The sequence below is a fragment of the Helianthus annuus genome, chromosome 3 (assembly GCF_002127325.2).
Source record: "Helianthus annuus cultivar XRQ/B chromosome 3, HanXRQr2.0-SUNRISE, whole genome shotgun sequence".
Classification (NCBI taxonomy): domain Eukaryota; kingdom Viridiplantae; phylum Streptophyta; class Magnoliopsida; order Asterales; family Asteraceae; genus Helianthus; species Helianthus annuus.
This window is the reverse complement of record NC_035435.2, coordinates 61,398,757-61,409,827: the sequence shown is the minus strand read 5'-3', so window position 1 is coordinate 61,409,827 and position 11,071 is coordinate 61,398,757. Positions and strand designations below refer to the sequence as shown.

The window sequence follows — 11,071 nt, the reverse complement described above, 5'->3', positions numbered from 1 at the left end:
TGTTTTTATTGCAGGATTTGGAACCAGACGCCACCCCTACGTAGTGTATGAGCTCCAGTTCCAATAAGGACATAAAAGAACCTCTAGAAGAACCCGAACGCTTTCTCAGAAAAAGACTAAAAGCCAAAAATCAAGAGAAGGTTTCGGGAAATCCACTTCCAATGGCGGACCAACGTACTCTCATGGATTATCTACGACCCACCGTAGGTAACCTTGGCGCCGCTATCAACGCACCGAATGTTGAAGCCAATGACTTCGAACTTCGGCCGCATTTGATACAAATGCTCCAAAACTCCGCAACCTTCCATGGGCTTGCAGACGAGGATCCCCATCTACATATTACTAATTTCTTAGAAATATGTGATACCTTTCGGATTAATGGAGCATCAAATGACGCCATCCGCCTTCGAATGTTTCCTTTTTCGCTAAAAGACCGAGCAAAAGCTTGGCTCAACGCCCTCCCAGCTGGATCGGTAAACACCTGGGATGAACTAGCCCAAAAATTTCTATATAAGTATTTCCCTCCCGCTAAAACGGACAAATTAATGACTGAAATTAATACATATTCATAAGAGGACGGGGAATCCTTATATGAAACTTGGGAAAGGTTCAAGGAGCTATTGCGAAAGTGTCCACATCACGGCCTTGCAATATGGCAACAAGTATCCACTTTCTATAATGGGTTGTTGCCACACACAAGGCAGACACTTGACTCTAGCTCCGGGGGACTTTTAGGTAATCGCCGTCCGCATGAAATATATAACCAAATTGAGGAAATTGCTCAAACCAATTTTCAATGGCACGCTCCCCGAGGCAATAAATCTATTGCCCCGGGCGCCCATAAGGTATATGAACGCACTTCTTTACAAGCCCAAATCGAGGCCCTTTCTTCAAAAATAAAAAAATTAGAAATGACAAAAACGGTCTCGGTTATGGCTTATGAAGGGTGTGGTGGGCCACATGAAAATTGGAGTTGTATGAAAGAAACAGACGATCAACAAGAGTCGGTAAGCTACATTGACAATAGACCTAGGCCGTCGGGTCCTCCAACGGGCACTTACAACCAAGGATGGCGAAATCACCCTAACCTTGGTTGGAGAGAACCCGGCAATAGTAGTAACCAACAAACCCAACGAACAAACTTTCAACAACCAAGAAATGAGTCACAAAATTTCACTCAACAGCAAGGTGGACGAGAAAGGCTAGAAGATACTGTATCTCGCCTCATCTCCGACACTGAAAAGAAAAACTCGGAAAGGTTTCTACAATTAGAATCAAATTTTAGAAATCAACAAGCTAGTATTCAAAACATAGAAAAACAATTAAGTCAACTAGCCCAAAATTTCTCTGAAAGACCACAAGGCGCATTACCAAGCAATACCGAAACAAACCCAAAAGCACAAGTTCATCTCATCACGTTACGGAACCGTACCGTGGGGCCTACGGAAGTACAACCGCCTGCAGAGGAGACTGTACCACCGCCTCTACAAGAGAAGGATTCCACTCCATCACCAGAGCCCATTAAAGCTCCTCGAGTTCCGTACCCCGGTAGGTTAATCCGTCAAAAGACCAATGAGCAGTTCGCAAAGTTCGAAAGTCTATTAAGACAATTGCATGTCAATATTCCTTTTATTGATGTCTTAACCCAAATGCCTAAATACTCTAAGTTCATGAGGGACTTCCTCACATATAAAAAGAAAATTGAAACTTTGCAATTAGTTAATTTAGGCGAAGAATGCTCTGCCCTCGTACTCAACAAACTTCCCCAAAAGAAAATCGATCCTGGAAGCTTCACGATTCCCTGTTCGATTGGGGACTCCCCCGTTCGTAATGTACTAGCCGACCTTGGGGCTAGCATTAACATCATGCCATCATCAATGTTTAAAAGACTCGGCCTAGGAACAACGAGTCCTACAAAGATGAGCATACAACTCGCTGATCGATCCATCAAATTCCCGCAAGGTGTCATCGAAAATGTCCTAGTAAAGGTAAACAAATTTGTCTATCCAGCCGACTTTGTCATACTCGATATGGAAGAAGACACCAAGGTCCCCCCTCATACTAGGGAGACCGTTTCTCGCCACCGCACAAGCAGTGGTAGACATGAATGACGGAACGCTCACTTTGAGGTACGGGGATGATGAAGTAAAATTCAGGGTTGGGAAGAGAATAGAGGACGACGACCCGGTCAACTACATGAAGGTTATTGATTCGAGTTTGGATGCTGCTCTCCGACGGTGCAACATGGAATGCCAAACATCCCACTCAGAAAATATATAACCTTACATTAGGTCTAGCCAAGGACCCTTATAAACGTGGCGCACCACGGAGGCATTCCGCGGAACTATCCTTAGTTTAGTTTAATCTTTTAGTTTTAATTTGCAGGAATAAAACACACTTATGGTGGTAAAGAATGAAAAGGGAAACGAGAAACATGGCCCCATGCACAAGAACAAGGCAACCCGACATCAATTTCTCCGATACAAAAGGTTCAACACGGGCCGTGTCCAACCAACACGGCCCCGTGCTGCACCCCCTGCAGAAAAATGCCCAGTTCAGGTAACTGGACACGGGCCGTGTTCACCAGACACGCCCCCGTGTCCAGGCTTCTGTTTCTTTTCTTTAATTTTCATTACTGGCACCTGAACACGGGGCCATGTCCGGTCCCCACGGGGCCGTGTCCAGACTGCCAGTAACATAAATCTTTGCTTTTAACACTATATTACACATCTAATCAACCTAAAAATTTATTTTTGGGACACATTGAGGACATTGTGTAATTTAAGTGTGGGGGGGATGCTAAAACCTTGAAATTTTGCAAGTCCTAATAACAAGCCTTACACAAAACTCTATTGGAACCGCTAATCACCCCAATTTTTTTTTTCAAAAATTTTCATTTTTTTAGTTGTCTAAAGTTTAAGTTAGGAATTCTAAGATTAATAAGGTTATATTTTTATAAATTTACAACCAAGAGCGTCGTGATAAAAAGAACCAACATAAGAAAATTATGAAACGGGCATGACAAGCTTAGTTAAAATTTGATTATACATACTTGATCACATAGAAAAACCCATTCCCACAAAAAGTGAGTTTTGAGCCTTTATTGAGCATACAAATATACATCTTTAGACTAAATGCTCATGTTTCGTTTCTTGTGTGAATAGCCGCTTGGTTCTTATGACTCTAGAACTTGCCACGACGATTCATTCCCGGTCCTTACCAACTTAAACCCAAGTAAGTAAATGATGGAGGCATTAGGACTAACCCTTTTTCTTTCTACACCATTATTTTTCATTTTTTTTTACCACCTACCTAAAATCCCTCTAGTTAACTCCTTTGAGCCTAAACCTTTCATTTCCTTACCCTAAAAACCCTTTTTATTTTTTACCCTTTATTTTAGTAACAAGCTCGGTTTTCGTGTGACTGAAAAAAAAATATATATATGATAAAGTTAGAAATAAACAAACAAAGCTCTTAAAACAAAAGCTTGTTTGAAGAAATACTTCAAAATAAAAAAGTCACTAAAACAAAGTGTTCTACGAAAACCGACGCTTTTTACGCTTTTCGCCCTTTTCTACTAACCACTAACCCATTCACCCACCTTTAGCCCAAGCCTTTACCCAAAGAAGTCCTCTTGATATTTACAAAGGTAACAAGTTAAAAAAGGAGGAGGATTGATTGCTTGGCAAGCTTATGGTAGGAATAAGTTCCATGCCGCTCTCGAGTGATTCACTAAAAATACACTTTCGGCCGAGTGTGAGTGATTTCTCCCGTGAGGTATGTGAACTTGTATATAAATGGAATTTTAAAAAGGCATGCTATGCCCAAATAAGTAATTTCTCCTATGAAACGTTCCAAACAAATCATTACGAATAGGATTGTAAATAAATAAAAATAAAACCCAAAAAGATCTTGGATTTCCGACACTCTATGACAAGCCAAAACCTTCTCTTCTACCCATTCCATTTGGGAGTGTAAGCCACATATTAAAGAGTTTTGCTTGAGGACAAGCAAAAGTTCAAGTGTGGGGGTATTTGATGTGTGTAAAATGCAACATATAATTAACATCAAATGAGGCATAAAACTAACCCTTTTTTAGTACTAATGTTGGAAAAAGAGTGTTTTTGTCTTCCTTTTGTATTTTCAGGATTAAATGAGCTCAAATTCACAAAAGAAGCAAAAAGACAGCTAAATCTAACATAAATACAAGAAAAGGAACATAAGTGGATTGCCCGACCCAACAACAGCATCCTCCCAAGCAAAATAGAGAAGGCAGAAGACTGAACACGCCCCGTGCTCAGCCAGCACGGGGCCGTGCCCAAGAAGCAGCAGAAAAGACAAACCTATAGAAGCTTCTATTGCCCACCACGGGGCCGTGTCCAGTGAACACGGGGGCGTGGCGAAAGTACAGCAGGCGCATTAATTGTAATTGCGAATTACAATTAATGAAGAGAGAGAGTGTCAGACAAGCACGGGGTCGTGCCCATCGGACACGGGGCCGTGCCCATCCTTCTGTTCAGCCTATAAATAGGAGTGCTTGGTTTCATTGCAACTCATCCCTTGGCACACCACCTCTCTCACACTTCATCCACCACCCACCACCACCATAACACCATCATCCACCACCATCATCCATTGTCCATCATAGAGTGTGTGAGTCGTCTCGGGATCCAAGATTGATCGTAAGAGTTCTTAACAATCAAGGCCATGTTTGCCTAAGTCTCTTACATCACTTGGTGAAGACAAGTGTTTAGTATAATACTTTTTATTTTCAATCTTTTGTACTTTTTATTTGGTTTTGTATTAATGACTTTAATAAATAGTTGCTTATGTTGAAGGTGATCTTTCCTTATCGTTTGTCCGTGGTGTCTTGGCATTTTTTTTACTGTCTATATAAAATAAAAGATTTTCACCATTCATATCTCCACGGTCTATATGGAGGTATGTTGGCTACCTGGTCGGGGGTTAAGGGAATGGTTTGGTAAGGGTCTTGCCCTTGTTCAGCGTTTAGAGGTCCTGCAAGGGACCTGGGTCAATTTTAGTAGGATCTCCTTCAATGCCCATAGGTATTGGATGGCGGGGATCCAAACTCTTTGACCCCCTCATAAGTTAACTACTATTAATACTATAACCCGGCTATTTAGGACTGTATCCCTGCTGACCCAGACTACTTAGTCGAGGGTAACGTCACCGCCAAAAGCGGGGCCAACCAGAATTTGCATTAATAACTTAATTCATTATCTTCCAATAATCCAACCCTTTAGGATTGTATCCTTGCTGACTCAAACTACTGGGTTGAGGGTAACGTCGCCTTCAAAAGAGGGGCCTACTACAATAACTAAGATAATCTCTTAAACAAGTGCAAAAGTGCGAAAATAATCAAAGGTTATACTAATACACGAGTCGGATCCAAGTGATTCATCTTGCCTATCTGTTTTTATTTTTATTTTATTTTTCAGCATTTAGTTAGTTTTTATTTCTCTTAGTTTAAAAATCTTTTCTAACATTTTGTTTTGATTAGACGTTGAGGATAAACCGGTACTAAAAGCTCTTGTGTCCTTGGACGACCTCGGTATCTTACCAACACTATACTACGTCTACGATGGGTGCACTTACCCATATGTGTGTTTAGTGTTAGTAAATATCGTGTTTTATAAATTTAAAACTTGGCTAAAAGTGTAAAAAGGGCTTAAAATATACATCAAAAATATATTACACTACACACGCATCATTACGCGACGTAACAGTTGCTTGTCGACGAAACACATGTCGACGAATCGAGGGAGTTTCGTCGACGGGGATCACGACGAAACTGGGGAGTTTCGTCGAGGGTAATCACGACGAAACAGGGGAGTTTCACCGAGGGAAAGAACGACGAAACAAGGGAGTTTCGTCATAAGGGCATTTCGACGAAACAAGGGGCATTTTGTCAGATGGGTAAATTGCACAGTGAACTCAGTTAAGTCTGTTAAGGGTTAACTGGGTTAGTTAGCTGTTGTTAAATGATAAGCATGACTTGCATGAACTTGTATGACTGATAAATGCTATGCGTTAGTTGTTACTCGCATGTACGTGATGATCTTGCCTGTTAGTCGAACATGTGAATGGCAACTGATTTGTGTGTATGTGCAAACTATAGGCTTTGATTGAATTAATTGTGCACAAGTAATTAAGCATACCGAGCAAACCGAGGTGAGTTCACACTTTCTACAAGGCATGGGATTCCCAAGGGTTGGGAATGGGTTAAAGAACTAAAACGGAAAACTACATATTCTCCTTGGGTAGAATATGTACGGCCATCCTCCTTGGGTAGGATGCCACTATAAATCCTGCGTATTCTCCTTGGGTAGAACTACGTACGTTCGTCCTCCTTGGGTAGGACAACAACCATAAACTTACTAGACAAAACTCTATCATGAAGTCCCTCCTCTTTAAATCGACTTAATCGCTGAGGCCGATGGCGAGCGAGTCATTAGTTAATAGCGCTATTAGGTTTAACAAACCTCACACGGTGTCGTTCGAACAGGCGTGTACTAATGGACTATGGCAAACTGTCAGTGATGATAGACACTGATGCAGGGCACAACTTATATTTCGTTAGTAGTCGATATGGTATGGTCTAATGGTTCACAGGGGAAGCCCCCCACTGATTATGGTTATGATTTGGGAAACAAAAGAACTGGTTAACTCGTGGTACACGAACAACTTATGATTTCAAAACAAACTGGTAAAACTGAACAACCAACTGTGAACTCGCTCAACTTTGTTGTTGACTCGTTGTTACATGCCTTGCAGGTCGTTAGGTGCCTATGGAGCTTCCACAGGGAGGAGCGGTCGTTGTGGGATTATGGACTGTTATGTTCCATACTTAAACATTTGAACTTTAAACTATGTGTTGGTTATTTGAATATTACTATGCTTCCGCTGATTTCTTAGACATGTTTGGTTTATTTTGAAACACCAATTATATCGCGTTTGGTTTAATTATTTAATTGTATTGTTCAATATGACTGGTGGCTTGATCCTGGTCAGTCACGCCTCCAAGCGGTGATACTACGCATGTGGATTTTGGGGGTGTGACATGGACACCTCCGTTTTTAGGGGAAACTCTGGCAAAATTTTCTAAAAATCCCAAGACTTAGAAAATATTTTTGCAAACAAATGTTGCAAGTATATTTTATAACTTGTGTTCCGAATATAAACTTCGCCATAATTTTTGTAACAAAATAAAAGTATCGGAGGTTGATTTTCGTAAATACAAATGAATAAATATATATTTAGAATATATATTTTACACTAAAACGCTTATGTGATTATTTGTTCATTTTGGAACTAGTTATATTATTTAGGGCAAAATAATATAACCTAGCACAATACCATCATAATTGCGATTCCGGAAATATTTCTAAGAATATATTTTGGGAAGACATTATTTTAATACAAAGAATGAAAATATATTATTTTTGGGAAAAATATATATTTTGGGAATGCATTATTTTGGACAAATGAGTTAACTATATTTTTCTTAAATGGTACTAAAGATATATTATTTTCGGAACCACCAAAAATACATGTATAAATACCCCCATCCTTGGGAAGGAAATACACATATAAAATACTTGAGAAGTATGAAACGAAATTGTTGCCTAACTATTATTCCGAAATCCTAAAAATAAAACTTAAGTTAAAATAATTATCATTATTTTAACAAGAAGTTAAGACTTAGAACAATAACAAAGTAACGTAACTCAAACCCGAAATACAAAAGCAAGGCACAGCCCGTTCGTCTAATAGACGTTAGTACGTTGTAGGTCGTCGGGCAGCTGGTCAAGTTTGAGTTGATGTTACGATACAAGAGACGCACTTCAGTGAGTTCATGTCCCCCTTTTCTTTTAACTGTTTTCAGGTTTACAACTTCGGGGGTGAAATACATGTTACAAGTATACAGACATTTTTTATACATGGTATGGTTAGCTTAAGGAGGGTTTACTACTTAGATCATGTGAGTGGTGGGTACAACACTTAAGGCCATTAATCCTCGTCGTAGGACCGAGGGACATGAGTGATAGATCTATTTGGGTGTAGCGAGCCCACACCCGTGAGGCCGGGGTGGCCCATAGTGGTGACTATGTCTTCCAGCCGGAAGCCCGGTACAAATTTGCTAGGTTTGAGTACTTCCTGCACCATTTCACACATACCAGTGGCTTTGCAACCTATTGGTGATTTCTTTTCCCTTATTGCTACATACCAGGGACTTTTATACATACATCGTTTACAAAGATTTATACATACTCACATACACATGAACTCGCTCAACTTTTTGTTGATTTTTCAAATTACATGTATTTCAGGAAATTGATCGGATCTGGCGGGTGATGCACGTTAGGCTGCGTAATAAATAAAGATGTCATCCAAGATTGTTGGGTTTGGGAGGCGTAACCCTTGCCTGGACGGGTCACATGTCTCCAAACCCCGTTTTAATTAGAGTCTTTTGTCGAGTCCATTGTGAACTCATTTTATTTTAAGCAAGTCATGGATGTAACTTAATTTGGGTAGTTGTTTCAAGACAATTATGTTTTGGTATTTTAAAACTTAATGAATGGATGAACATCTTGTGTTTTAATTTCATATAGCATTTGTTGTGATTGTTGCTATGGTATTACAAAGTCACACCAAATAAACCCACGCTTCCGCAAAAGCCAGGGTGTGACACACCGAACAAACCAAGGTGAGTTCACTTCTCTCCAAACAAGCATGCGTCCGGTGGGGACAATCAAACTGACAAAACTTGTAAGCGGATTTTCATAAACCCATATCCTTGCAGGGGATATGAGGCGGTTTTCAAATACCCACATCCTTGTAGGGGATGTGAGGTGGATTTCACAAATGCATATCCTTGCAGGGGATATGCAACGGTTTTCAGTAAACGTTGATGTTGGATAATACACTCACTTCTATCACTTAAGTCCCATTATACTACCAGGTTAGTTTCTTGTAGGGCAACGAGGTTATTAGTTGATAGTGCTATTAGGTTTGGCACCCTCACGACGTACCTGGAGAGGATGGGCGTGAACTAATAACTGTAGGATCGGTTTTGACTCCGAAACGATTGCAAACGAACGTGTGACGTGCGGAATCCGTACACGAACGTGATCAAACACACGAGAACGTACTATAACCATGATTCTTATTGATTAATATGACGAGTACAATGCACCGAGAATCACATGGAGCACTTTCTCTCTCTAGACTTTCTCTCTCTAAGCTTAACTCTCCAAAATGTCAAATGAGCAAAAAGTCTTTGATCTAACACTATAGCTCCCTATTTATAGGCCAAGGATATAAGGAAGGTTTCCTTATTTACATAAATGCCACCTTGCCTTTTCTATTAAAATATAACATTATAAGCCTAGATTTCTTCAGTTTCAGCTACGTTTTAGATTGACGGAGGCGATAGACATAAATGTACTAACAGACTCCCCCTTGGATATTGTCGTAGTCAATCTCGTAGCGTCTTGTGTTTCAATTCTCTTGATCATCAACAACATCAGCTTTTATCTTGAACGCAGTTTCAAGTCCGGAAACTGATCTTTTAACAATTAAACTCCCCCTTTCAAGCAAATTTCCCCTTGAGTGTTGATTCAGAACCTATTTCTGACTTTTACGTCTTCAGACTCCCCCTTTCAACAAGCTGGGATCGCAGTCCTGAATAGAATTCGGGCTCAAACTTTATTCATGCTAAGGTATGGGAATCTTGCTCTGCTGCTTTCACAGAATCTGAAACATCTCCTGGCTTTCTGTAGCTACAGGATCAGAAATCTGTCTTTAACCTGCACAACTCTCTACCACTTGTAAGATAAACAATTTTTGACATTGAAAAGCTACTTGAATTTGTAATTTTTCAAAATTTTGATTCAAATTAATGAACCAATTAACATTCCAAAATTATTTCTTATCTCAAACATATTCTCCCAATCCTCTAGTTCATCAAGTTTAGCACTTGGAATTTTGAAAAACAGCTCTCCAACATCAGTTGTCGAAAACAAGATGAAATAAAATCTTTTTGAATTTTCAAAAATTTTATGCTAAAACACTCCAAAAATCTTTTTGGATTTTTGTTTTTGAATGAAATACAGTAAAGAAATATATACAGACAATATTTTTGTGAGTTTGTGTAAGAGGATCATATCAGTTTATGAGACAAATCACTAGCACCATTAAGCTTTAATCATTTTAAGTTCTAAACGATTCACATAGATTGACGATATAGTTGTCCTCTTAAACTCAATCTAAAAACTTTCGAAATGCTTACCGATACGTTAAGGTATATTAATTTTGCACTAAATTCTTATGGACCCCACAATCTCAGCATATCCCCTCATCATGCGATACACTGACTCAAGTAATGCTTTTAGACTTTCATCAACTGTGATATGTGTAAAAACAACACAGAATGTTTAAACATTAACAATCAGGTCGATCTTTCGATACGCAGAGAAAGTCCAATGTTCAAACAAAATAAGAAAATAAAAACAAGTTGAAATTGTTTAGGCTTTAACCACCAGGTCGATACTCCCGTATACGCAGAAGTGATCCAAAGCTTAAACGAAACACCAAATAAAATAAAGCAGAACGTTTAGGCACTAACATCCAGTTCGATACTCACGTATACGCAGAGGATGTCCAATGCTTAAACAAAATAAAGAAATAAAACAAGTTTAAATCTTTGCAAAATAAAATACACAATCACAGCGACTTTTTCAGCAAGTTGTGAAAGTTCACAAACAAACCGTTTTTTATGCTCTTTTAGCATTCAGTGATTACTGAGTAGGTACACAATCACGAAGGACAAAACTAAGTACTATGCTTTCACCCATGTTTCCCACTAGAACTAGGCTTTTTCATTTAAGTTTGTATCGTTATCACAAATCTACTAGTCTAGCTGAGCCTATCGTCACATCCTTAGTGAAACCGTTTATCACATTTGACATTTCATTTCTTTAGCATGCTGTGGTAGTCCACTGATTTACTATCATTTCCTCTTGTCTCAACAAAACTCATTTTTGTTTTT

At 39.3% G+C, this 11,071-nt stretch overlaps 1 non-coding gene across 1 annotated transcript; it reads right to left on the bottom strand.

The window, feature by feature from the left end:
- Nucleotides 1-539: 539 nt before the first annotated feature.
- On the bottom strand, nt 540-646 carry LOC118491014. Its single transcript, XR_004890239.1, has one exon. It is a non-coding gene; the product is annotated as a small nucleolar RNA R71 (small nucleolar RNA).
- Between the last annotated feature and the right edge of the window lie 10,425 nt (nt 647-11,071).